General features: G+C 36.4%; 1 protein-coding gene across 3 annotated transcripts in view; it reads left to right on the forward strand.

Annotated features, from left to right (window-relative positions):
* Nucleotides 1-27,972, forward strand: part of LOC131774925 (somatostatin receptor type 1-like) — a 63,925-nt gene that overhangs the window by 33,638 nt on the left and 2,315 nt on the right. Inside the window, exon 1 of one of the 3 annotated variants that reach the window (XM_066169272.1) lies at nucleotides 17,476-17,521. The exons of the other annotated variants lie outside the window; for them this stretch is intronic. The gene's annotated coding sequence lies outside the window, so the exon portion shown is untranslated. Of the gene's footprint in view, nucleotides 1-17,475; nucleotides 17,522-27,972 lie in introns of those variants that run through there. 3 annotated transcript variants of the gene reach the window in all.

Here is a 27,972-nt window from a genome sequence, read left to right on the forward strand (position 1 = left end):
GTTTGCAAATGTCTGATTTTAATCTAATTTAACCATAGTTTGTGATAACGTATAGAGTAATTACTCCAGAAATATCAGAGGATCTCAGTGGGTGATGGCTTTTACGGCTCACGAAAAAAAATTGGCCATTTTACGACTAGCCGTGGTTAACTCCAAATCAGACAAACTTACACATTCCAGAAAGGAAACATTACGGTTACCTTTTGTTACGAATAACGGTTAAAAAGGTTTTTGACCTTTCCACGGCAAATAGTTAACCCAATTGAGACACTTATCACACGGTTGTTTAACTTGGCTCACAAGTAAATGTTTCTTACTCACGAAGGAAGAAGTCCTTGATTCGATCGTCTACAACTTGAAATTCATCACTTTTTAATTCCTGAGGCGAAAATCGAGAGCATTCTTTAAACGTCATAAAGGATAACACGTTTTTGCACATTTCAAAGTTAAATTATCTCAGATGTTTATGGTTTTGGATGCAGATGATCCGCACACGATAAGCTCCGATCCTTACATGTCTTTCTAGCAGGGAAATAGCAACCACTTTTCAAGCCTTAATTCAGGACAACGTGTTTATTGCATAATTTCGAGACATGGACCCTGTTTTTAACCCTTCTTTTTTTTGTTCATTGGAATATTCATGTTCTCCTAGAGCGTAAAGGTGGTCTTACAGGCCAAAAAATGGCAGTGAAAAATATCGCTAAAAAAATTGGAGTTCAAACTTTAATTCAGAAACAGCGTTAGTCCGATGACAAGTAATGTGTTTTCTCTAACTACAGAGGATCTTTCACTTGATCTGAAGGCCTTTTGACAAAGAGAAAATTAATTTATATTTAATTCCAACGGATTTTATATCTACATTCAAATCTCGAATCGATTCAAATAAAGTACCACATTTTCTTGAGAAACCAACCCCACTTATTGTTTTGCAATGCTCAAGGGCATGCATGCAAGTTAACTCCAGTTGATTAAAAGGTCGCGTGTCGTTACTCTCGAACAAACTTATACTAGGTTGGATTATTTCAAGAAAGTAAAGAGTGGATTGAGCCCCCTCATATATCTCCTACTGAAATTTTTCCGTTCCTGGGCCAGCCAGGATTCTAAAGAGGGTGCAGGGGGCATAAATTTTCCGTATGGAAGCTCCTTGCCAATATTTAGGTAAAAGAACGTTTCAAAATAGTTGAAAATCTCAATTTTACAATTTCCACCTGATTCTTGTGGGTTTCAACTGAGTTGATATTGTGCATTGGCCACCGTAAAGAGTTTTGAAGCTGACGTTTCGAGCGTTAGCTCTAAGTCAGAGCTAATGACGAAGGGCTCACGCTCGAAACCTCAGCTTTGAAACTCTTCACGGTGGCTAATTTTCATGATAAATTCAGTTGATAATAAACAAATTTTCCTGATATGCTCCCCCAGTGACGCAGCACCACAGTTTCTTTAGAAACTTATCCCCTTTTTGCAATTTATTTCTTTTTTTGTTTGTTTGTTTGTTTTTGGCCAAAACAAACGGTACATCGGCTTGAGCGAACAAAATCCTACCAAAGCTGACGTTGTAACTTGTATTCCAAGAATGAAGCTACCCTTATTCCCAAGAGAAATCGAAAGAGCAAGATCTTAGAACGAAGATTAATAATTTCTTAATAAACGAACCGAACAGTGAGCGACCCAACTTTACCGGCGGATTGAGACCGACCAATCACGACCGACTAACACCAGTAGAGTCTCATAGCCAATAACATTGACGGAAAACTGACCAATCGGTTTTTACGAACCGGACTTAGAACGTTCGACTGACAACAACTATTCAATTGACTCTGATAATGACTTTGGCTAAGGTTGTCGAAACGTTAGTCACCACTACCAACAACAGTCCTTCTCAGGAATGCACACACCCGGACGATCAAACTACTCTATTACATGTTACTCCCGGGTTGAAACCATTTACTGTAATAATTTCCGAAAAAAGAGTCAAGCGATGGCAATCCAGAGTTCAAAAAAGTGTTCAAAGCAATTGACGTTTCCTGCATCAACTGAACTCTGTAAGCCCAAAAAGATTTGACGCAAACAATGAGAACCTGCACGGGAACCATTTAGCCTTCAAATATTTTGCTGATGTCTCACTCACCTAGCTACAATGAAAACGAAACCAACTCTGGTGACAATAAGAGAGTAAGTTTAACAGTCTTGTGGAATTTTTTCACGAGAAAAACGAAACTTTGTATCTCACTTTTACCCAGATATTTCACAATGGAAAAATGGCATCTATTAACATTTGATAGATGGGAGAGTTTTTAAGGGCTAGAAGCTTGAGGCATTTTCTAAGAAATAGAGCGTGTGAGCTCTTTGAATATTGAAATCCTGAGCTGAAAAAAAAATTTCCTGTGTAAAAATGTCAGTAGGCTTGCAATGACATAGAATGTTTGTTGACTCCAAATTTCAACAATAATAATTATATTAGCGATAATAATAACTTGCAATGTCTTTGTTTCCTAACTCCGCTCTGATAAGGTAACAAGCTACAGAGCAACATTCCGTATGGAGGAAGAGACACAAAACTGAGGCTCGACTAAAACAAAAACCAGTACACGCTTCACCGCTTGTACTACAGGCCCGAGTTATTCAAGGGTTAGAGAACGCTATCCACCGGATAAATCGCCACCTGGCGGATAGCGTAATACGTTTTTCTAACATTTATCCATTTATCATTTATCTACGAGAGGCAACATTCTTGGGATAAGAACCTATAAATCGCATTTTTATGTCGGAGGTTGAAGTAGCTTCGTAACCGGTGTGGTTTACATGCATACATTATATGCGTTCTTTGCTCTTAATATGTGCTTTAAATTTGTCTTTGATTTTGATGAAATTATATTTTTATAATAAACAGAACAGTTTATGTCTTCCTTTTAGATTCGAGTCTATCTTTACGCGTCCCCCGTGAGAGAAGCTCACTCGTGAAAGATAGTATCAACACTAGTAGATAAAAAATTGTATCCATGGGCGGTCATATAATGTTCTCTGTGCACTTTTAAGCTGTTTGGGTAAAATTGAGGAAGAAAATTTCGTATATTAACTCTTACACTTTTTTAAAAGTTTTTCCCGTCCTTTGGTAGCCTGCTCCGTGATTGAAGAGCTTTTGGAGAGAATTAAAACTTTGGAAAATAGAACTCCACCTCCAATCCCCACAACAGCTCCAGCACCTCTTACGACAATGCCATCAAGTTAGACGAAAGCATTTTGAATTTTATTTCTTTTGAGGTTTTTTTAACATTTTAATCTTAGAGAATTAGCCTTCATTAGTTGAGGCCCAATAAATGTACTCCAAGAAACTGTTGTCCGTTTCTTTACATCGTTTATACGGGATGGACATGAGGTCACACAACTCGGGTAATTTCAGGGTGAAAATTTGCATATTTGAGCGGTCGAACGAAAAAAATTATTTCTCGAAAACTAAAATAATTTTTTTACAAAAAGACTACACCACAATTATTAGAACATATTGGGCTACAAAATATAAAAGTAGGAGTGAAAACAAATTTGGGTGACTTGCCGCTGTTTGTTTGATGCATGCTGACATTAGCTTTTAAGAGAGATTTCGTTTTTAAGTAGCAAAGATCACGGACTTTCTTAAAGACACCTTTATTATATGCAGTTACGACAGGGGTTACCGAGTTTAATTACAGAAAAAGCATTTCCAGCAAGAGGATAATCGTGAAACAAGAGTAGCCAGAAGAGAAAAACTAGAGAATAGAACAGGCTTAAACACGAGTTGAAAATGACTTCTCTTTTTAATTTTCTATGCTTATCAGAGGAGTTTGAAACGTTAGGGAAAAACGGTGGGGCAAGCAGTCATACCTGGAAACTCCAAAAGAAGCTATCATAGAAGCTCCTACGATTCTGACGTACACGTGAGATCAGTTGGTCCTGCACACTCCTCAATCGACCGGCGATGTCTTAACGTGAAGTAGTTTAACGTCGTTTCTTTCAATTTTGGCTCATTTTCCCAAACAGAAATTATCAGTCATGCTCAATTGAACGTAGTTTCAACTGATGCTGACATCATAAACTTCATCCGAAGTAGAAAACATTCCTTATCTTCGAAAGTATGCTCAAAACATCAGGAAAAGTAATGAAGGTCCTTAGCTACTAGAAAATACCGCATGCGTTTTGATCGCTATCAATCTTGGTCCCTAAATACCCTTGAAGAAAATCATCGACAGTTAGTGCTGAAGAGTTTTATTGCATTTTTTATTATAGCGAGGGGCTGGAAAATAAATTAAAAAGGCTCCGCTTTTAGGCTTGGCCAAATATATATATGTATATTATGTTAAATTTTCACGCAACGCTTTCATCGACACAACAACGCCTGGGGGATAAGTTTCCATATAAGTTGGTTCGGCCTATTGGCTGATACCGATGAACCGGAATTGGCTGAACCGATCAGAAAACCAGAAATGTAATATCCAAAACCGATAGTTCAATAATAGTTATTCAGCTTAGCTTGCCATCAGTATAAAATAAAGTGGCGAAGCTGTATTTGGTCAAAACTAGCTACGGTTTCCACTCACATTAGACAGATTTTAATCTCTGATTGACCTGAATTAATTGTTAAGTGGTATATCTTGGTGAAAACCTCTGCCTTATGCTTCTGCTCTGCGAAAATTTATTTTACCGAACAACAGAATGAAAATAATTGAAAATTGTATATTTCATGTATTTTATTATGCATATCTCTTGGAATTGATCAATTTAGAAACAAATAACAACACCTCATAGCCAAATTAGGTAAATAGTTCTGTATTTGTTTGAATAAAGAGTTTTACAGTTCTATTAATATGGTATATATTCTTCACATATCCGCTAAACACGACGACAGTCAAAAATAGTTTTCCTTGTTTTTGTCCAAAAATCATTCAGCTTGTTTCTTCCGCGGTGTGGAACTTGAAATAGGTAGGACAGGAGAGGTGAGAGTTTATATGTGTATCACATAGTTTTATTGAGAGGTTTGAAACACCTGCAATTCTCTTGCATAGGCAACACTTTAGGAGTTCTTGGATACTGACACCGAAGAGGTTTTGTAGGGGTCACTCCGGTCTGGCCAAAAATTGAAACTCAAAAGCCTTCTTAAGTTATTCTCTTTGAAGTATTGATCCGCGCCAAATATGTAGATGATACCTGCATTGATGCAGTTTTATTTCGATTTGGAGTTCGAGTCAGAGAACAAAAAGGTGCATTCATCATTGACGTTTAAAGGATATTTTAACTACAAAATGGAAAGAATGGTTGATCTGTATTGGCAGCAACGCGAAGCATGTAATGCGTACAACCAAAAAGCCCAATAAACACGTAATAACAACGCGCGTTATATCCGAAGTTTATTAAAATTTTGCATATAACAAAACATTTTATAGTAACCGATAGGTTTTGTAATAACGGTTGCGGCATTTTGTAATAACATACGTAATAGGTTTTGAAATGACCAGGGATGTGTTTCGTCGTTATCTCTAGCACACGCCTCTTTCAAAGAAGTCACATGAATGAATAAGAATGTAACTAAGGAAAACTATTCGAAAGCTATGGACGGTATGAACCAGGGCCCAGAATCTCGTGAGTAAGTAAGACATCTTTGCAAGAGGTATCACAAAATATGATATTGCCTGCTGTTGGTTCCCTTATTTTATCGTCATGCTATTATTCCAGATAGGATTAAAAGATTTGCATAGCGTCATTGAAGCTTTTGTGGTCATTCGATATTGGCTAACCCTCTTCTCTACACGTTTTTCAAACGCGACTTCTGGTCCGCCTTTCAGAATCTGTTGCAAAACAAGGAAAACGTCCGTTCTTCTTCTCAAAAAGGTCAAACGGGGTCTCTTAATCTCACGAACCGATTAAGATCCAGATCAAGCATCAACAACAGAAGGTTGACGACTCTCGAAGAAGAAGGACAAGAACCAAGAATGATTCGCGATAGGAACATGACCTTTAGTGACGAGACATTCCATACAAGTTGTGTTTAACTGCTTGCAGGGAATGAAAGAAGAACGCAGACTTGGTACCTCATTTATGAGTCAAGGGTTACTGCTGAATCGCCATTAAGAGCAGTTGTGTGGTTGAACTTATGCATGACCTTCATGTATAATACACGCGCGAGAAGGTTTGTTAGTCTCCATTTATACTCAAGATTAGAGAGAGAGGCATGGTAAAAGGTTTTTCGCCCAGAAACACAGCACAAACGAATAAAAAAGCTGGACTGAGTCGTTTGAATATATTTAAGTTTATTAGGCCAATCACATTGAAGAGATGAAATTGTCGCGGTGAAAACAAGCTTCATCAATAGCAAGCACAAAATTTTTATCATTTATTTTGTGTAATATCATTATCAAGCGACTAATAATTCGATGAAGTATTGACGCTGCTATTGTGTCTTCAGATACATATGGTGTTTGCTAATTCAAGTACCTTACGACGTGTGTCAAAATGAACGTGTTAAAATTAATCATTAGAATATTTGTAATTTATCGTTACCACGTATATAAAGTGTATGCTATAAAAAATGGTTAAATTTTAAGCTCTATAGAGCCCTTTCGATAAAAAAATCGTTAAAACAAAACCAAAGCCGTTCCGGATTACCCTCGATGGTCAATTAAAACTTTTTAAGAAACACTCTCCTCTTATATAGGGCTCTTCAAAGCGAGGTCGCGTTCAAATTTGCTGCTTTATTAATTATCGCCATTAAGAGAAGTTGTGTGGTTGCACTTATACATGACTTTCATGTATAATACACGCGCGAGATGGTTTGTTAGTCTTCATTTATACTCAATGGGAAATGTGTCACCTTAACCTTTAGCAATTCTAGCTAACATATTTGATTGACGGAAGTCTAGGAAAAGCAACAGGAAGTTCTAAGCCATATTTTCAGGGTACAACGACAATTTTATCTAGGATGGAAGATGCCCATGGTTTGAATAGGTAAGTATTTTGTTCAATTTTAAAATGAAATAAAAAAGATAGTTTAAGACATATAATTCATTTTTAGTTTTTGGACACATTGATACAAAAAGTGAATTCCAAATTTGAGAGTTCATAAGAAAATTTCCCTTTTCACTTACGGTTCCAAAGATTGCAGGTACAATAATTTACATAGGTGAGATCAATGCTAAGATTACTAAGAAAGATTTGGTAAATACATAAAAGATTTTCAGTTCATTTTCAATTCATTTTCAATTTTGCTGGATACTTCATTAGTATTGCAAAAAAAATTTAGGTAACAGTTCCTTTTTTTCCCCATGCATATGGACATCACAGGTTGCAAAAAGGAAACTCAGTTTTTTCTGTGAGCTTGTACAAGCATGAATATTATAGCATTTTGTTTCTGAAATGGCTTGAGCAAAAAGCTCATCTTTTAGATTCTGGCGGAAACTTTCTCGGCCAACGGCAAAGCAATATTTACATATATAAAAGGAACTTTCTTATCTTAGTGGGAAAACCAGACGAATGTCTTTATACGGGAGCATTGATAAGACAAAGTTTCTTGTTGCTACCAAAACTTTTGGATTAGGTTAAGTTCACTTTCAGTCTTTGGAGGTTGCCTGTTTTTGATATTCCATAAAACACATTCATTACAAGTACGATTATTTCAAACTTTCTGGCTTTTTCAAATGTTTTCACTAGTCTTTTTGGTGACTTTGGTGTCTTATTAGCCAACTAGTTTAGTTTGAAGAAGTGAAATTAGCAGTGTTTTTTAAAAAGACAGGTTTACATACGCGTCGCTTCACTGTAATGAAAGAAAGCGTTCTCTTTCTGATGAATAATTTCGTTATGAGATAAAGTAATAAAGACGCTAAGGACAGAATTGGTGGGATATTACTCAGAAATCTTCATTATTCACACTTCTAACCTTTAATAGTATCAACTAGGTATGCCGATCTGACTTGTAAAACCATGCATAGTTTTAACCAATATGATATCGATTCAGATAGACTGTTATTATTAAACGACTTAAAAATATACTCCCGCAGGAAATTTACCACCACGATTGAAGGAAAAGGGTATTGACTTAATGTCTGTCTAATTAAATAATTAGTTTGGTCTTCAAATTCAACTGATTTCATCGATTTCAGTCGACTGTTCAAACATAAACAATGTAGGTGAAAAAGAAAAAACCTGTCTCATTTTATGTTCCACTACAAAGAAAGATCAAAGAGACATTCAAAATTCTTATTTAAAAATTTTGATAACATCAACCACGTATTTCACTCTGAACAGTAAAAATCACACGCATGAATGTATTTATTTATTTTTTTTTATTAAAAAGGAGGTTATTAATTCTGGCAAACTGTTCCTTATGATCAAATGAGACAAAGTATGCATTTGACCATCTGCTACATTCAGACCTTTCCACCATTTATTTTCCGAGCAGTTTAAACAAATTAAAAGTGTTCCCGTCCACTTCACCCGATTGTTCATACAAAAACGACGCGACGAGAAAAAAAAACGTTGCGAAAAAATCTACCTTTATTTGTAAGACAGGATAACCTACCTCTAGGATTGATAGACATTTCGTGCATTTTTACTGGTTTATGTTTAAGTGATGACACTCGTTGCATTTCCTTATCTGCCCTCTCAAATGGCTAAGTAATTTGTTTTCAAATTTTTACTCGGGTAGTAAATTAAGTATCTTCCTTACGATTGGTCGTCGGCATGATAAGTCGTCTTACCATATTTCTCACTCAGATCAAATATTGACACTTCTTTTAAATTGAGGAAGTCGAAGCTCTTTTTTTTACCATTCATCTAAATTCTTTATTACACGATAAGTCGCAAGGTAAGTTGATTCTATAGATTTTCTTTCGAAGCATCAAATTGACATCAATTTAAAGCAATTTGAGAAAGTTCCTAGATTTCATTTCTATCAAGAGCTCCGCTCGTGTGTTGGTGAAAAACAACGTCAAAGCAATGAAGAAAGTAATTTAGACATGTTTGCGACGAAAAGCTTCAAATATGACGTGCTCAATAGCTACATTTTTTTTAATTTTATTTTTGGAAATGGTTTTGCACATAAAATTGATTCAACGGAATTGGTATTACATATAACATGTTTTGTTCTGGGAAGTCTCATAAAGACGAAACTATCTCAGTCATGGAGAACTTAAAGAGGCTCTAGAGGGTTAAAAAGCTAAACGCCATCAAAGGGCGATAAGCAAGGTTCGGACCATCGTTTTTTTGTAGTAAATATTATCAATATAGTTTTTGTTACTGAGCTGAGGCTCCACGATGGGAGGCGCTCGCCAGTGATAATTTGACTTTGCCTTTGATTTTCTTCAATTTGCTCCGGTAAAATCTCTAAAAATTTTCACAATTTGTGAAATTTGTCTTGCCGATCATTTAAAAGCCGAAAACAATTGGGGTTGCAGAGGCAGTTTCCTCGCTATTTGCAATTTCGTGTTCTATCCCTCTATCTTAAATTTGGTCTTAGGAATTTTTGAAAACAGACAGTATGAAGGGCACAAGTATGTTTAACAATCTAGCAAATCTTAGAAAATTCCACATAAAGGAGACGCGATAAATATTGCTCGAAAGATCCGTATTTGTTTGTTGCGAAACATTACGTTATGGAATAGGACTTTGCCAAGAATCTGTATCTGAGCATGCGTTAACTTTCAATTCTGTCGCCTTTTGGAAATCTTTCCCGCAGTGTTTTCTTTCGGTTTACCTCTTTTTCAGGCGTAGAGGACCTATGAATATTACGGATACAGTTGCTGGAAACCCTAGATTCCATGACATAAAAACTGCATTGTGTTACACTGCTTTAACACACCCCTTTAGATAATAATCGTGCGATCGTATGGAGCCGCCCTGTTTGTTTTGCACGTTGAAACTTTTATACTTGCGCTATGTTCGCACCCAGATGTCGCGCGGTACAAAAACCCTATGGAGCCTCCTTAAGTCGAATTTCCAACTCTCAGGCGCCAATTATTTCTTCTCTATCGGACATTTATTTCCAGAACAACTCATTTTTAACGTCCATGAATATTAACTGACTATAATACAAACTTCCCAAAGGCAGAAAGGTCTTGAACAGTTCTTAAGGCAAGGTAATGAACTCCATTTTTCGTTCTCAGTTTTGATCATGACTTGACAGTTTCAACTGTTACAACCCAACAATGATTAAAACAATATTATCTCGTAATCTAGAAGGTAGCGAATCTTAGGGAAGAAAAACATGAAGTTAATTTATTTGAGAGCAGCATTTATACGCTGAATCCATGATTTTCATATCTGCGATTGAAAAGTTCATGTAGAATTTTGGCACTGAGATTTCAAAGAGTAAGCTAATCATTCCAAAACTGTGTTGAAATTGGTCAAAATTTGCAGTTTGCCAGTGACAAAGCTATGCTTTGCTCCTCTTTTCCAACTGATATCGAAACGGTAAATCATTAGGAAATTAGGAAAACATTTTCAAACCAAAATCCCATATTACACCCCGCGGCATTATTAAGATCTATTCACTTCTCAGCAGCCGAAGAGAAAATATTGCGCGTCAAGAGTTTAATTTCTTTAATATACCACTCTTCGGTATATTGACAGAAATAAACTATTTTTTTGTTTTCTAAATGGTATAAACTAAAGAAGAAATAACCTACTTCAACATCGATAAAAGTGTAGGATATTCATCTCGCCACTTCACAGCTCAGTAAATATCTGCATCTAGTCACCTCCACCTCGGTAAATGATCGAGAAACAGTGGAGATGATCACTATATGGTTTTTAGAGCGTATTTCTTTAACTTCGTTGGGTAATTTGAGATTTTCTTCACACGTTTTTCAAACGCGACTTCTGTTCCGTCTTCCAGAATCTGTTGCAAACAAGGAAGACGTCTGTCCTTCTTCTCAAAAAGGTCAAACGGGGTCTCTTAATCTCACGATCCGATTAAGATCAAGATCAAGCGTCAACAGCAGAAGAAGAAGGACAAGAGCCAACCTAACCTTTTCTAACGAGACGTTCCATACAATTAGTGTTTAACGGCTTGCGGTGAATAAAAGAAGAACACAGACTTGGTGCCACATTTACGAGTCAAAGGATCCCGCTGAATCGCCATTAAGAGCAGTTGTGTGATTGAACTGAAACATAACTTTCATTTATTACAAACGCGCGAGGTGGTTTGTTAGTCTCCATTTATACTCAAGGATAGGGAGAGGCATTGTAAAAGGTTTTTCGCCCAGAGACACAGCACAAACAAATAATTAATGACATCCACGCGTTCTGTCCGATGTAGTAATATGTATGTTTGCGTAATTATTTCTTGCATTGTTGTAGTAGTTTTGAAATGATAGGTAGTACTTTTGCGCTTGTGGATTATAAAGGAGAGTAGCAATCGTTAGGTATCAAGAGATAATGTTAGATATCATTCACGGAAGTCACAAAAACGTGTCTAGCACATGAAGTGGTGGCTATCAAGTCAAAGAGGAAGTATGCTGTAGAAACCTTTTCCGTATCTCTGCAAATTAGAATCACTTATGTCTTTATTACACTGATTGAGGTTTGAGATTCCAAAGAGTAACCTGGTCTTTGGACAGCTGTCTTCGTACATTGTAAGAATTCTACGATGAACGCCGCCATTTTGAATCGTGCTGTGCAGCTTAGCTGTTTTATCGTGACGTAACTGAGTCTCGCCCCGAAATTTTTCTCTGTTTGAATAATTTAGAGATCGAAACTGGACTCTAGTTTTTCTTCAGAAACTTGACTCATGGTGCGCGGTAAATCTTTAGGAGCACTTTCTAAAAGCGGAGAGAAAAGGCTTTGTCTTTCTAATTCTCCTTTCTTAGCTATTTTTAACAATAAGTAAAGTACTTTTTTTTTTTTATGTATTCTTCAGTTAAGGTACAAATTTTAATTTTTATACGTGTCATTTTAATATTTCTTTTTGTTTTGTTTTAAAATGCGAGGCGATCAATGCCGTCAGCTGAGAAGGAGTCGACTTAACCTTTAATAATTCTAGCCGACATATTTGATTAACGGAGGTCTAGAAAATGCAACAGGAAGCTGAAAGCCATATTTTTTAGGGTACAACGACAATCTAATCCAGGATGGAAGATGCCCATGGTTTGAATTGTAGGTAAATAATTTTCCCAATTTTAAGATGAAATCAGAGATAGTTTAAGACATGTATTCATTTTCAGTTGGTCGACAGTTGGTGAGCTTGTACAAGTATGAAGATTGTAGCTTTTTTTTTTTCCTGAACTGGCTTGAGCGAGAAGTTCATCTTTTGCATTCCCGCCAGAATACAAAAGATGAGGAACTTTCTTATCATGGTGGGAAAACGAGACTAATGTCTTTATCCGGGAGCATTAATAAGACAAAGTTCTTGTTGCCACCAAAATGTTTGGATTAGGTAAACTTCACTTTCAGTCTCCGGAGGTTTGCAATTTATGATGGTCCAAAGAACAAATTCATTACATGCGCGATTATTTCAAACTTTCAGTTTTTTTCAAATGTTTCTGCCAGTAATTTTGGTGACTTTGGTGTTCTCTTGGCCAGTAAGTTTTGGTTTAAACACTAGTTTTTTAAAAGAGAGGTTTGCATAAGTGTCGCTTCGCTTTAATGGTTTTTGAAAGTTTGCTCTTTCTGATAAATAATTTTGCAATCAGATAAAGTAAATAAAGACCCCGGGAGCAGAATCTGTGGGATATTACCTAGAGATCTGTATTATTCACACTTCTAAGCTTTGATAGAATCAGCTAAGTATGCCGATCTGATTAGTAGTCATACATAGTTTTTATATTCCGACTTATATGATATCGATTCTGACAAACTGTTATTATAAACCGAGGTAAAGAAATGTTTTCCTACAGGAAAATTTACCACCATGATGGAAAATGGTAATGACTTAATGTATGTCGTCCTAAGACAATTTAATTATTAGTTTTGCCTCTAAATTTTACTTATTTCATCGACTTCAGTCGACTGTTCAAACATAGACGACGCAGGTGAACAAAAAGATCCTTTCTCACTTTGTGTCCCCCCCCCCGTATAGCACGATCAAAGCGACATGATTCAAAATTTTTATTTAAAAGTCTTGATAACGTCAACCACGTATATCACTCCGAACAATAAAAACACACACATGTCTGTATCTATTTCCTTTTTTATTATCAAGGAATTTATCGAAGTGCAAACGGCAAACTGTTCCTTATGATCAAATGGGGCAATGTACTTTGAGTTAAAATTTATCTCTAATGATACAGGGAAATGATTATATTCATTTAACCATCTGCTACATTCAGACCTTTCCACCATTTATTTTCCGAGCAGTTTAAACAAATTAAAACTGTTTCTGTCCCCTTCTTCTGATTGTTCAAACACAAACCACGCTACAACAGGATTTCTACAACAGGATAACTTAGCTCTAGGATTGACAGTTATATTTTTATTGGTTTATGTTCAAGTGATGTCACACGTTGCATTTCCTTGTCTGCCCTCTCAAATGGCTGAGTAATTTTCTATTGAATTTTAGTCTGTTATTAATTTAAGTATGTTCTCTACGATTGGTCGTCCGAATGATAAGTCATCTTACCATACTTCTCATTCAGATCGAATATTGACATTTCCTTGAAATTGACGAAGTCGAAGCTATTTTTTTTTCTGTGCATCTCACTCAGCTCTTTACCACATGGTAAGTAGCAAGGTAAGTTGATTCTATAGCTTTTCTTTTGAAGCCTCAAAATTGACATTATTTCAAAGCAATTATGAGAAAGTTCCGAAATTTCATTTCTATCAAGAGCTCCGTTATTGTTTTGGTGGAAAACAATGTCACAGCAATGACGAAAGTAATTTAGCCATGGTTGCGACGAAAAGCTTTAAATGTTACTTGCTCCAATAGCTACATTGTTTTTTCATTGTTAAAAATGGCTATGCACCTAAAATCGATTCAACGGAACACGTTATGTCCGATGAAATCTCATAAAGATGAAACTATCTCCGTCATGGAGAACTGGAGGAGGCTCAATAGGGTTTTTGCTCAATGTTTGCGCGCGCATCAGGGTAATGTTTCTCTCGTAACTTTTTAGGTTGTTTTTTTATCCATTTCACGGTCACTTAAAGCCATCAAAAAGTTCGGACTTTCGTTTGCTGTGGTAAATATTATCAAAATGATTTTCGTTACTAGGCTGAGGCTCCATGAAGGAAGGTGCTTGCCAGTGTTAATTTGGCTTTGCTTTTGATTTTCTTCAATTTGCTCGGGTGAGAGCTCTCAAAATGTTCACAATTTGTGCAATTTGTCCTGCCGATCATTTGAAAGCCAAAAAAATTGGGGTAACAGAAGCAGTATCCTCACTATTTGCAATTTTGCGTTTTTTCCTCTATCTCAAAGTTTGGTTCTACGAATTTTTTGAAAACAGGCAGTAGGAAGGACAGAAATGTGTTCAACGATCTAGCAAATCTAAGGATATTCCACTGGAGGAAACGCAATAAATATTGCTCTAAAGATCCTTATTTTCTTTGTTGCAAAATATTGCGTAATGAAATAGAAGTTCGCCAAGATCTGTATCTAAGCGTGCGTACACTTTCGAAGCTGTCGCCTTTTGGCAATCTTTCCCATCGTGTTTACTGTTTGGCTGACTTCTTTTTCACGCGTAGAAGGCCTATGAATATTACAGGTGTAGTTGCTGGAACACATAGATTCCATGACATAAAAACTGTATTGTATTAAACTGTTTAAGCACACTTTTTCAGGTAAAAAAACACTATGGAGCTACCTTAAGTCGAATTTTCAATTCTCAGGCGCCAGTTATTTCTTCTCTATCTGACACTGATTTCGAGAACAACTCATTTTCAGCGTTCATGAATAATAATTGACTGTAATACAAACTTCCCTAGGCAAAATGTTCTTGATCAGTTCTTAAGGCAAGGTAATAAACGCAATTTTTAGTTATTGACATCACTAGATTTACTTTCTGTATTTTTAAAGATTTTCTCCGATCTGAACATTGATCATGATTTGAAAGTTTCAACTGGTAGAACCCAACAACGATTAAGACCATGTTATCTCGTAACGAATATTGGGGAAGAAAAACATGAAGTTAATTTATTTCAAAGCAGCATGTGTACACCGAAACCACGTCATATCTGCGATTGCAAAGAATTTTGACAATGAGATTTCAAAGAGTAAGCTAATCATACCAAAATTGTGTTGAAATCTGTCAAAATTTACAGTTTGCGAGTGACAAAGCTAAGCTTTGCTCCTCTTTTCCAAGTGTTATCGAAATGATGAATCATTCGGAGATTAGTAGAAAATTTTCAAACCAGAATCCCAAATTGCACCCCGCAGCAAATTTTCATAAATATCTTTTTTCATAGTATGTACTACAGAGATGAATAGTGCTTTACCCGTGGGCTGATTGGCTGATTTGGAAGTTATTATCAAGATCTATTCACTTCTTAGCATCCGAAGAGACAAAATTGCGCGTCAAGAGTTGAACTTCTTTAATTTACCACTTCTCGATATATTGACAGAAATAAACTAATTTTTTTGTTTTCTAAATGGTATAAGTTAAAAAAAATAACCTACCTAAACATCGGTAAAAGTGTAGGATATTTATGTAGCCGCTTCACAGCTCGGTAAATATCCGCCACTAGTGACCTCCACCCCGGTAAGTGATCGTGAAATAGTGGAGATTATCGCTATATGGTTTTTAGAGCGTAATTCTTTAACTTCGTTGGGCAATTTGAGATTATCTCCTCAACAATACTCTGACGATGGACTCAAGGCCTTAAGCAAACCTCTTGCAATTGCCATAGCAATAGTTCTGGCTGATGGACTCGTCTTTGTCTTGTTTTACCGCTGTCGACATTATTCATTCTGCAGTTTTCCTGTACATATTTATGATTTATGCATACATAGCCATGTTCAGTGCAATCGCTAAAAGGCAAATGACCGTCGTTGATTCAGAATAAGAACTCACGGGGACAGAAGAAAAAAAAAGGGACAGGAAGTGTATCTTGGTTTTTGCAGCCATGGTGATCATATTTGTCTGCTGTTGGTTCTCTTATTTTATCGTCGTGCTTTCAGTCAATAAAGCATAAAAAACGCGACTTCTGGTCCGTCTTTCGGAATCTGTTGCAAAACAAGGAAAACCTCCGTTCTTCTACTCAAAAGGTCAAACGGGGTCTCTTAATCTCACGAGCCGATTAAGATCCAAATCAAGCGTCAACAGCAGAAGGTTGACGACGCCTGAAGAAGAAGGACAAGAACCAAGAATGGTTCGCGATAGGAAAGTAACATCTGGTGACGAGACATTCCATACAAGTCGTGTTTAACTGCTTGCAGGGCATTAAAGAAGAACACAGACTTGGTGCCTCATTTACTTATCAAGAGTTCCTGCTGACTCGCCATTAAGAGCAGTTGTGTGATTGAACCAAAAAATATGTAATATGCATGTTTGCATAATTTCGTTTTAGATTGTTGTAATACTCTTGAAATGATGGCTGGTACTTTTGCGCTCGTGGATTATGAAGGAAAGTAGCAATCATTAGGTATCAAGAGATAATGTAAGATTTCATTCACGGAAGTCAAAAAAGCGTGTCTAGCACATGAAGTGGTGGCTATCAAGTCAAAGAAGAAGTATGCTGATGGAGACCTTTCATTTCTATCTCCGAAAATTAGATTGTTACACTGATTGAGGTTTTTAGATTCCAAAGAGTAACCTAGCCTTTGGAGAGCTGTCTTCGAACATTGTATGTGCTCAAGAATTTGGCGATGAACGCCGCCATTTTGAATTTTGCTGAGCAGCCTAGCCGTTTTCCGGTGACGTAACTGAGTTACGTCTCGAGTTTTTCCATCTCTTAGCGATTTGTTTATATAATTAAGAGATCGAAACTGGAATTTAATTTCTCTTTAGGAACAACTTGTGATGCGCGGTAAATCTCTCTGAACACTTTCTAAAAAGCGGAGGGAAAAGGCTCTGTCTTTCTAATTCTCCTTTCTTAACTATCTTTCATGATAAGTAAAGTACTGCTTTTCTTTTTCTGGAAAGAGCATATCAACAAAAGCAGAGCCAAACAAGAGAATTAATCAGACAAAAAAGGGAAAGGTAAAATAAATTAAATGAAAACGAGAAGGTATTGAAAAACTCTGGATTTTAGTCGATTTTTGAGTCTCGAGTTCTCAGCAGTTTTTTTTTTAATTCAAATAGGCCCAGAAGGATGAAAAGCTGTCAATGTATAAATGAAACTTTATTGAAAACAAGACAAATATTTCCGTAGTCAATATATTCATGTATTCTTCAGTTTAGGTAGAAATTTTAATTTTATACGTGCCATTTTAATATTTCTTTTTGTTTTGTTTTAAAATGCGAGGCGATCAATGCCGTCAGCTGAGTATGAGTCGACTTCACCTTTAACAGTTCTAGCCAACATATTTGATTAACGGAAGTCTAGAAAATGCAACAGAAGCTGTAAGCCATATTTTTTGGGGTATAACAACAATCTAGTCCAGGATGGAAGATGCCCACGGTTTGAATTATAGGTTAGTAATTTTTCCAATTCTAAGATGAAATCAAGAAGACAGTTTAAGACATGGTGGTCGACACTTTGATACTAAAGGTAAATTGGAAATTTGAATTCAAAAGTGAGTTTCCCTTTTCACTTACGGTTCCAAAGTTGGCATGTACAAATAATTTACGTAGGTGAGATCAACGCCAAAATTATTGGGAAAGATTTGGTAAATACATTAAAGATTTGACTTCATTTTGAATTTTTGATGTATGCTACAATAGTTCTGTAAATTAACGATTTGGGTTACAGTTCCTTTTTGTCTCCCATGTATATGGACATCGTATGATGCAAAATAAGAGGTTTTTTTTATGTGAGCTTGTACAAGCATGGCTTGAGCAAGAAGCTCATCTTTTGCATTCTGGCGGACACTTTTTTCGGCCAACAGCAAAACAATATTGACATATACAAGAGGAAATTTCTTATCATGGTGGGAAAACGAGACTAATGTCTTTCTCCGGGAGCATTAATAAGACAAAGTTCTTGTTGCTACTAAAATGTTTGTATTAAGTAAACTTCACTTTCAGTTTTTGGAGGTTTGCAATTTTGATGCTTAATAGAACACACGTGCGATTATTTCAAACTTTCAGTCTTTTTCAACTGTTTGCTCCAGTGTTTTTGGTGACTTTGGTGTTCTCTTAGCCAATAAGTTTAGTTTGAAGAAGTGAAATAAGCACTGGTTTTTTAAAAGACAGGTTTGCATAAGTGTCGCTTCGCTGTAATGGTTTTTGAGACAGCTTTCTCTTTCTGATCACTAATTTTGAATTGAGATAAAGTAAATAAAGACTCCGAGAACGTAATTTGGGGGATATTTATTAGAAACCTGCGTTATTCAAACTTCTAAGCTTTGATAGTTATAGTTAGGCATGCCGATCTGATTAGTAGTCATATATAGTTTTCATATTCCGACCAATATGAATCGATTCTGACAAACTCTTATTATAAACCGAGGTAAAGAAATGTACTCCCACAGGAAATTACCACCATGATTGAAGGAAAATGGTATTGACTTAATGTCTGTCGACCTAAGACAATTTAATAATTAGTTTTGCCTATAAATTTGACTGATTTCATGGATTTCAGTCGACGCAAATGAACCAAAAAATCCTTTCTCACTTTATGTCCCCCATGTATAGCACGGTCAAAGAGACATTGTTCAAAATTTTTCGTTTTAAGAGTCTTGATAACATCAATCACGTATATCACTCTGAGCGGTAAAAATACAAACATGTATGAATTTTTAATGACAAGGAAGTTATCAATTCTGGCAAACTGTTCCTTATGAGACAATGTACTTTAAGTGAAAATTTATCTCTAATGATATAGGGAAATTTTTATATTCATTTAACCATCTGCTACATTTAGACCTCTCCACCATTTATTTTCCGAGTAGTTTAAACAAATTAAAACTGTTCCCGTTCCTTCTGATTTTTCAAACACAAACGACGCGACGAGAAAAAAAAAACGGTGCAAAAAAAGGTATCTTGCTTTCCACAACAGGATAACTTACCTCTAGGATTGACAGACGTTATATTTTATATTCAAGTGATGACACTCGTTGCATTTCCTTGTCTTTCCTCTCAAATGGCTAAGTAATTTTCTGTTGAATTTTTAGTCGGTTAGTAATATAAGTATCTTTTGTACGGTTAGTCGTCTGAATGATAAGTTATCATCTAAGTTCTTTACCACATGGTAAGTAGCAAGGTAAGTTGATTCTACAGCTTTTCTCTTGAAGCTTCAAAATTGATATTATTTCAAAGCAATTATGAGGAAGTTCCGAGATTTCATTTCTATCAAGAGCTCCGTTCGTGTTTTGGTGAAAAACATTGTCACAACAATGAGGAAAGTAATTTAGCCGATGGTTACGACGAAAAGGTTTTAAACTTAACTTGCTCCAAACGGTTCTGCACCTAAAATCGATTCAACAGAATTGGTACACGTAATGTTCGCTGAAATCTCATGAAGATGACAATTTTTGCTCAATGTTGACGCGCACATCAGCGTAATGTTTCTCTCGTAGCTTTTTAGGTGCTTTTTTTTTTAATTTCAAGGTCACTAAAAGCCATCAAAAGGCAATGAGCGGGGTTCAAACTTTCGTTTGCTGTAGTAAATATTATCAAAATGATTTTCGTGCTTGCTAGTGTCAATTTGGCTTTGCTTTTGATTTTCTTCAATTTGCTTGGGTAAGATCTCTCAAAATGTTCACAATTTGTGCAATTTGTCCTGCTTACATAATGGAATAGAAGTTCGCTAAGATCTGTATCTGAGCATGCGTAAACTTTCGAAGCTGTCGCCTTTTGGCAATCTTTCCCACAGTGTTTTCGTTTCGGTTGACCTCTTTTTCAACCGTAGAAGGCCTATGAATATTACTGGTGCAGTTGCTGGAAACCCTTGATTCCATGACATTAAAACTGTGTTGTGCTAAACTGCTTTAACACAGCTTTTCAGATAACAATTTTGCGATCGTATGGAGCCGCCATGTTTGTATTACATGTTGACACTTGTAAAGCTCGCGGTATGTTCGCACCCAGATGTCGCCTGGTAAAAAACACTATGGAGCCTCCTCAAGTCAAATTTCCAACTCAAACTTTATGAAAAATAACTGACTGTAACACAAACTTCCCGCAGGCAGAAAGGTCTTGATCAGTTCTTAAGGCAAGGTAATGAATTCTATTTTTAGATATTGATATCACTAGATGTGCTTATCTCCAAATTTTCTTTCTGTTTGTTCAAAGATTTTTTCCGTTCTCAATTTTGATCATGATTTGACAGTTTCAACTGTTACAACCTAACAATTACAAAACCATATTATCTCGTAATCTCGATAGTAGCGAGTCTTGGGGAAGAAAAACATGAAGCTAATTTATTTCAAAGCAGCTTGTACACACCGAAACCACGTCGGTAAAAGTATTGGATATTCATTTCGCCAAGATTTTCTGTTTTTAACACTTTTCTTAATTATCAATGTTTTCATTCGAAAAAAATTTATTAGTTAAAAAGGTGGCTTGGAAGAATATGAACTAAAGCAGTGGAAGATGCAGCCGAACGCGTTTTACCGTCAGTCGGTTTTGGGTGGCGTGGTCAGAAACAGGTAATCAATGAGGTGAGGCATATTTTCAAAAACTAGGAGAAATGACTGTAAAAAGATTATTGATAGTTGAAAACTTGTTTGCAATTTTAAAGATATTTCAAGATCGAGAGGCAGCTTAATTGGTGAGTTCTGAAAGACCTTGAAAACGCTGACTATCGCTACTACTGGCCGCTTTTTTGGCAGCTGATGTTGAATTTAAGCCCGTTTTTAGTTTAGTGGTTAAGCTCATACAGATCCTCTTTGAACGTTGCTTAAATAGAAATTCGATCTGTTTAACCTCAAATCTTGCTCAAAACATGTCTGAGAAATTTAGACATTTTATTCGACATTCTACCCGTAATTTCAAATCAACCTCGATCTTGCTGTGCGCTTGCCTGATTTGAAATTTGTTTGAGTGTTGATGGCTGCTGGAAAATTTTCAGTAACTACTTTAGAACTGTACACGTTGATACCTTATCTCTGACCACGCCATGCCGCGCCAGTTGGTCTCATCAAGTGGAGATGATGACCAACTTTTTAAAAGACGTTTTCTGCTTTTGTGGCAAATGAACAGAGAAGACAAATCAATCGAGCGATATGATATACAAGTTTTGATTAGCGAGGACACTGAGGCACTACGGGTTTTGGAAAACATTCGATTGATTCCCTTAATTTGGTAAACAAATAGGATCTCCGGTGGTCGAAAATCAGCAGAACAAATGCTGACAAGACACTGAAATGACGGTGAAAAAGACCACTAAGAGTAAAGAGCCTTTCTTCTGAACAGTCATATCATTGAAAAAGCTCAAGAAACGTGACATTTCAAGTGAAAAAGATCTATTGAATAGAGGGAATACTTGAAAAGTGTGGGTGAGAAAATGTCCAAGGCTTTGAAGGTAGAAAATCAAGATATGAGTAGTCATAACGGATATAAAAAACCCAAACGTTGAAATGAATTTCATGACCACAAGAAAAAGAATTTGTCACCAGAAGTGTGATTAAAATATTCGTGTTGTTGTGTACATATCTAAACTTAGGTTAGACAATTTGAAACCCATTTGAGGAAGAACGAATTCAGAAATCACCCGCATGTAAACTGAGGCGGTAGAAAGTTACTTAAACGTTTCAATTTAAACGAGATCGCATCGAAAAATTGTTTTTCTCTCTTTACCTTCATACATTGTTTTCGAAACAGGCGAAAGTCCGGTGTTTCATCAATGTTTACAAAATAAGCATGAACAGTTTGTGATTTGATCTTATTTTTCCACCTTAATTTCGTTAAAATATGCAAGAGGGTAAAAAATATCTGTTATCGGTAGGATCATGAAACATATTTTTTTGAAAAGTGGTGAATGATCGGGACAAATTTGACGTCTACCTTTGAAAGCAACTGGCGTCTGGTGCAATAAATTTGAAAATCAATGGCGAGTTAGCTCTAAAAATTTTATCTAAAAATATAAAATTAGGTTGTAATGAAGGGAGATATCTTACCGTGAAATCTGCATATCACCTGAATTTGTTGAATAAAGACGAAACTTCCCGTTTTTTACATAAACGGGAACTTTACGTAGAGACAGAAGAACGAGATAAGATGAAGCAAACTTAATGGAAAAAAAATGTTGTACCATTCATGGATATCTTGAATATGAAAGTGATCTTCGCAGTGATGGATATCTTTTCGAGATGCTCAATACAGCAGAAACTGAGATCACTCAAGGGCGTTAAAATCTATTGAATATCTTCCTCAAAGGTTGGATTTGCATTAAGTATTTCATTTCCTGGGGTGTTGCTAAAGCGTATTCATATCGTGGCCATAAAAACGAATAGGACAAGCCTAAAGATTAATATCATGGAATTCTTTTAAAGTAAAAGTTTTTCTTCTTCTGTTTATATGGAGGCGGTTTTAGATCAATTTATGCTGTTCTCGCATTTCCCGCGGTGACAAAACATGCGCCAAAAACGGGACCGCTTCAAGTTGTTTAAAAGGATGCACGAAAGCTTGTAGTGTAAAGCAAAATTGCAGATGGGGAGTTTGGAGAGAATATACTTGCACAGAAGGCAGTGCGTAAGTAACAGCCAGGTGATCCCACATTAAATGCATATTTTTCTTATTTTGAAATTTCCTGGATATCAACACTGAGAAATTCTGTGGGTAGTCATTATCCCCAGGTAAATTTTGGGACTTAAAATCCTACACAAGTTAAATTATTTGAGCCCACTATGATGATGTCTGCATCGATGCACTTTTGTCTCGATGTGGAACAATAACCTATTTAGAAAACCATAAGGCGGAGTTGTCGTCGACGATCTAACTCGGTATTATATGAACTCTAAAAAGTGTAAATTCGGCAATTCATTAATGAAACAAACAGAGCCTCGTAAGCCTTCTATTTTGGAGTTTTGGATTCGAGCCTTTTTTTGTTGCACCATAATAGAATCAATGAAGTTTTTGAGAAGCCTTGTCAATCTCACCCTTTCTTCTTACTCTTCTACGCATATTTATTTTGCAGAATTTGCAAGTTATTGTCAAATTTTCCAAATGAAGATAACCGGCTGTGAATTCTCTTGTATTTTTACCTTTTTAAGACTATACGACGTTGATGTCAGTGAAATTTAGTTATAATTTATTATCTAGCTCAGTTTGCTCTTAAAATTAAATACAGAGGTAAAGCTTTATTTGGTCAGAATTAGGGACAATTTCCATTTCTATTCGATAGGTTTTAAGCCTCTGATTGATTTGAATTAATTTATATGAGTTATTTAACGTTATGAGCAACTCAGCCTTCGTTTATCGAGCAAAAAGTAAGACAAAACAAAAAGATTACAAATTAAAGGGTCGAAAGTTGAGCCGAATCATTTTATTAAATACGAATGAGCATATTTGATTCTTAATTGGTCAATAAAGAAGTTAGTAAAAACATTGAAATCATCAACAATTTAGGTAAAGTTTTTAGGTTTACACAGTCTTGATAACAACATAGATATTAAGAAAGATGTTTTTCGTCTTGTCACGAGCGTGGGACAAAGAAAAAATTCTAAGTCCCCATGAGGAATAAGAGTAGGAAACAGATATTATCCGACAAATATCCGCTGCAGACGAAGGCAGTCAAAAGAAAATTTCACGTTTGTTTTTGTTTAGTTTTTGTTCCTTCAGTCTGTTTCTTCATGGGGAAAAACTCAGTTTTTAAAACATATCAGTAGCTAAAGACACACTTTAGAAGGCCACAGTTTGGCACCTGAAAGGTAAGAAAACAAATTCAAATTTGAAAGAATTCATACCAGCATGTGTTCACATTTAAAAGCCATAACTTGTTATGTTAGTAAAGAAGCTTTTAAAAACTCCAGGTACACAGTTTGATTGCAAACACGGCACAGAAAACTCAGTATGTTACAAATTTTCTCGTCATTAACAAAGAGACGTAGAGGCACAAAATATGAGAAACAGCTTATGATTCTCATTCGGCTAAGTTTGCGCTTGGAAGGAAGTAGAACGACAAGGCTTCGTTTTGACGATAATAGTCATTCTTCTTTCAACTTTAGCAGACAGGTGTAATATCTTTAGTTGGAATTTAAACAAGTAAATTTAAAGGTGATCTATCATTAGATATAATTTCCTTTTGCTCTGCGAATATTTATTTTACTGCTCGGAACAGAAAAAATAAGAAAAAAGTAAGCAATCAAGAAATAGGCGAGCAACTCGAAAACAAAACGAAAGCGAAAAAAGCTGAGCGAGATAAACTGAGCCGCTTTCTTTCAAAAGCCCCTTTCAAAATATTTGTTCTTCATAGTGATCATTTAAAAAGCTAATTTGAATAATTGCTATAATCGTAGGTATATGCATATGTATTTAATTTAAAGAAAAGGTTGTTATGCACTGATCACAGTCAGAAAGTGGTTTGCTAGATTTTAGTAGCGATTTCTTGGGAAATATGGAAGGATCGAGGGTTAAATAGATCAGGCAGACGAAGCAGTTTCTAAACGATGAGGAACTATCGTCATTAAGGTGGGATTTTGGGTAGTTTTAATTTAATTCCATCTTGAAAAGATGGCTTTATTCTCTTCCTCTTACCTAGCCTATGGTCGAGAATGATTCAGTTAAAAAGGTTCTCAGAGGCAGATGACCACTGTTCTTCAGTTCATTAACATCTAATGAGATTTAATTGAGATGTACTAGTCACGATACGTTGGAAGTTTTTCAAGCGGATTCTGTATTTTTGACCGCATTTTTCAAATGCCAACACGGTCACAGAGTGGTCGGCCCGGGAATATGACAGCGGAGAGGTAGGATGCTTAGCTTGTCACATACGAACTTTGTAAAGGCGCGAGGTACCGGGATCTTTTGTAATGACCCATGCTCTTGTCAAATGACATCTTTCATCATCATTTAACATCTTTATTTTTTTAACGAACGACCATAGATGTGTTTGTTCGTCATCTCTAGCTCGCGCTTCCGTCAAAGCAACCAATTTGATACATGAGCTGGCAATTAAGTAAAAAGGACGAAAGTAGAAAAAAGAAGAACAAGAAGAAGAAAAAAGAACAATTATGTGTGTGTGTGGGGGGCAGTTATTAACCATACCTCGATGTAACGAACATTTTGGTATTTTTCCCGCAAATTCGTTCAATCGAGGTTTTCGATATAACAAACCCTCGATTTGAGGTTTGATTTCTTTTAGGGAACCCAGTTCTTTAATTTGTCCCGTGCTTGCGACAGAAAGAATTCAATATCTTCCAGACCTGCTCGACAGAAGACAAATTCTCCTGCTTCTTTTTGTATTTTAAGATTTATTTGGAGCCAGTTAAAGTTTTAACTGTATTGAGGCATTTTGGTTGCAGCATTTTTCATCAACTTATGGATTTCGTTATAAGTATCGAGGCGGTGTGTTTAGACGTTATCTCTGGCTTATACCTTTGTCAAAGAAGTCTTGAGTCGGCGACACCTAGCCAGAGAACTAAGCAAATTACACGGAAGCCATGGAAAGCCGGATCGTATCCAGAGTGACCTAGAATTTCATGGGCACTCAGAGAATTTCTGCAAGAGGTGAAAAAGGGGAAGAATTCGAAATAGATTTTAGCCTCCTTCAATCTCAAGGAGGTAAGTTTGAACTTTCACACCGGTGATTGCGCGACAAAGTGATCCGATCTACTTACCATAGATAAAGGAGTCAGCTGAAAAAATAAAAAAAACATTCCAAGGAACTATGGAATCCATAATGAGGAAGACAGGAGGAACTTACACTGTAGCTGTTCAAGGCGCATTGAAGGTTATTTTGGGCAACGATCGAATGAAGGCTATGGCATTGACAGTAGTGCTACAATGTAAATTAAGGGGGAAAGACTTATCTCGGGAACAAGCGAGCGTCAACAGCGTCAGGAAGAAAGCAAAGTACTACAACTAAAAGCTGAAGGAACGAACTATGGACCAGAAAATACTTCGTAACTCTTTTCCATCAAAGTATATGCATACCAGGAGACGTCAAAGTTCGCAATTTGCAATAGCTTACTAAAATAGTAAGGCTGGTCGAATTCAACATTTTTGCCTTTAGTTGTTTTGTCCTTAATACGAGAATCGGAAAGTGAAATGTTAAGTAAAATCCGACCGAATTGTGGCTCATAAAGCGCACAAGTTATCTCATATGACTATTAGTAAACAAACTGCTCAAGGCGTGAGTTTTATGCCGGAATGAACGACAGCCTAATACTCGGGAATATGGTGATTGCTCAGGATGACAGCGCCGTAAAACTCAGGTGCTGTGAATGATGTGGCCCAACACTCGACGCATTGGATACCAGAGCAAGCTCTTGTTGTTTATATAAAGGGCGGCGATGTTTCTTCTGAGGCTTGTTTCACTGCGATGACGGCAGATTGCCGTGATGAGCAAACCACGATGGACCATAGTATGACCAGCGTCGCTCTGACTCTTCGTAATTTAATGAATTTTAAACAGTTATACTATAATAATGAGTTTGACTATCTTTTTCATCATTCATGTTTTGTTTCTGTTTATCACCAAACTATATCTACTATAGGTATGTTAGCTGTATTTGTGTTTTATTACCGTACGTATACTTATTGATCTAATTGAGCGCGAAAACTTTCAAAACTCGGACAGTCCATTTCTTTTTCTCTTTGGTGATTTTCGTCTTTGCTCAAGCTATGATAACGTCTGTCAAGGCGCTTGGCATGTTCACAAACCTTTGCTTGGTTCTTCCATTGCTACTTGGCAGCCCTCTTGGAAAAAAAAACTAGAGAGGAATTCTGAAAATGGTCAGACATTGTGCAAATCGGCAGATGACGTGACAGCTTTAGCCCAGCTCCATATCAAACTTTGCCTATTGTTATGGTTGGGATTTTTTAATACAATGGGCCTTTTTTTATCCATCCTTAGGGACTTTTCTATTTAGTATCACGAGCTTTTACTCGGCTTGATTCGGATTCATTCGGCAATTATTATGACAATAAACCGCTCTAACAGTAGATATTTCAAATATAATTGGTTATGACGCTTTTTAATTCTTCGCTTGAGACAGACAGCTTTCTCGCAACTTGTTTGGCGCGCATTACAACAGGCCAGCAAAAATACTTAAAAATACCTGTACCTTCGCTTCAGTTTCGATTTCTTTTACGTGGTTTTGTGGCATATTCTATTCGTATTTTAAGATACAAACTGTCGTCCTTTCTCTACCTCGAAATTCTGCGTTTATTTGCGGGAAAAAGGAGAGAACTTTACACAGCCGACAGCCCGTGTTTTGCAACCTGATAACGCGCTCGTTACACCGATGATAGCGCGAGTTATATCCGAAATTTATTATGATATAAAACGGGGAGGTAGTTACAAAATGTTTCATTATTACAAGATCCCGCAGAGCAACGACACGGTATCACATTTAAGACTTCATCCAAATAAGATTTTAAAACAATGAAGGTCAAAATGAAACTCTCGCGGGAAAAATACACACAATCTTTGAGCACAGCGGTGGTTTACGACAGATTCGAACCACTGACGACTGAATAATGAAGACTCACTGAGAGAGAACCAAAAACGCAGCAATCCCACGAAAGTGACTCGCTACATATCCAGTCAATCTTCGCGTTATCATTCTAAAATATTGCCCGGCATATTGGGATATAAAATAGATTCTACGTTATTGAAGCTTTCAACAGGAACCTTTATCATTACTGGTATATTATTGTAAGTGTGTAGACGTATTTGAGCTCCACTTGTGCCTTGACATAAAGAGCTCAAAAAGTGCTTTAGCAGGCAACAACTCGGCAAAACGTAAGTTAACTTTCAATTTTCAAATATTCCTAACGTATCCTTTTTTACTGAGCTCAAAATTTACCAGTTTTTTCA

Source organism: Pocillopora verrucosa, chromosome 6 (genome assembly GCF_036669915.1).
Source record: "Pocillopora verrucosa isolate sample1 chromosome 6, ASM3666991v2, whole genome shotgun sequence".
In the NCBI taxonomy this organism is placed as follows: domain Eukaryota; kingdom Metazoa; phylum Cnidaria; class Anthozoa; order Scleractinia; family Pocilloporidae; genus Pocillopora; species Pocillopora verrucosa.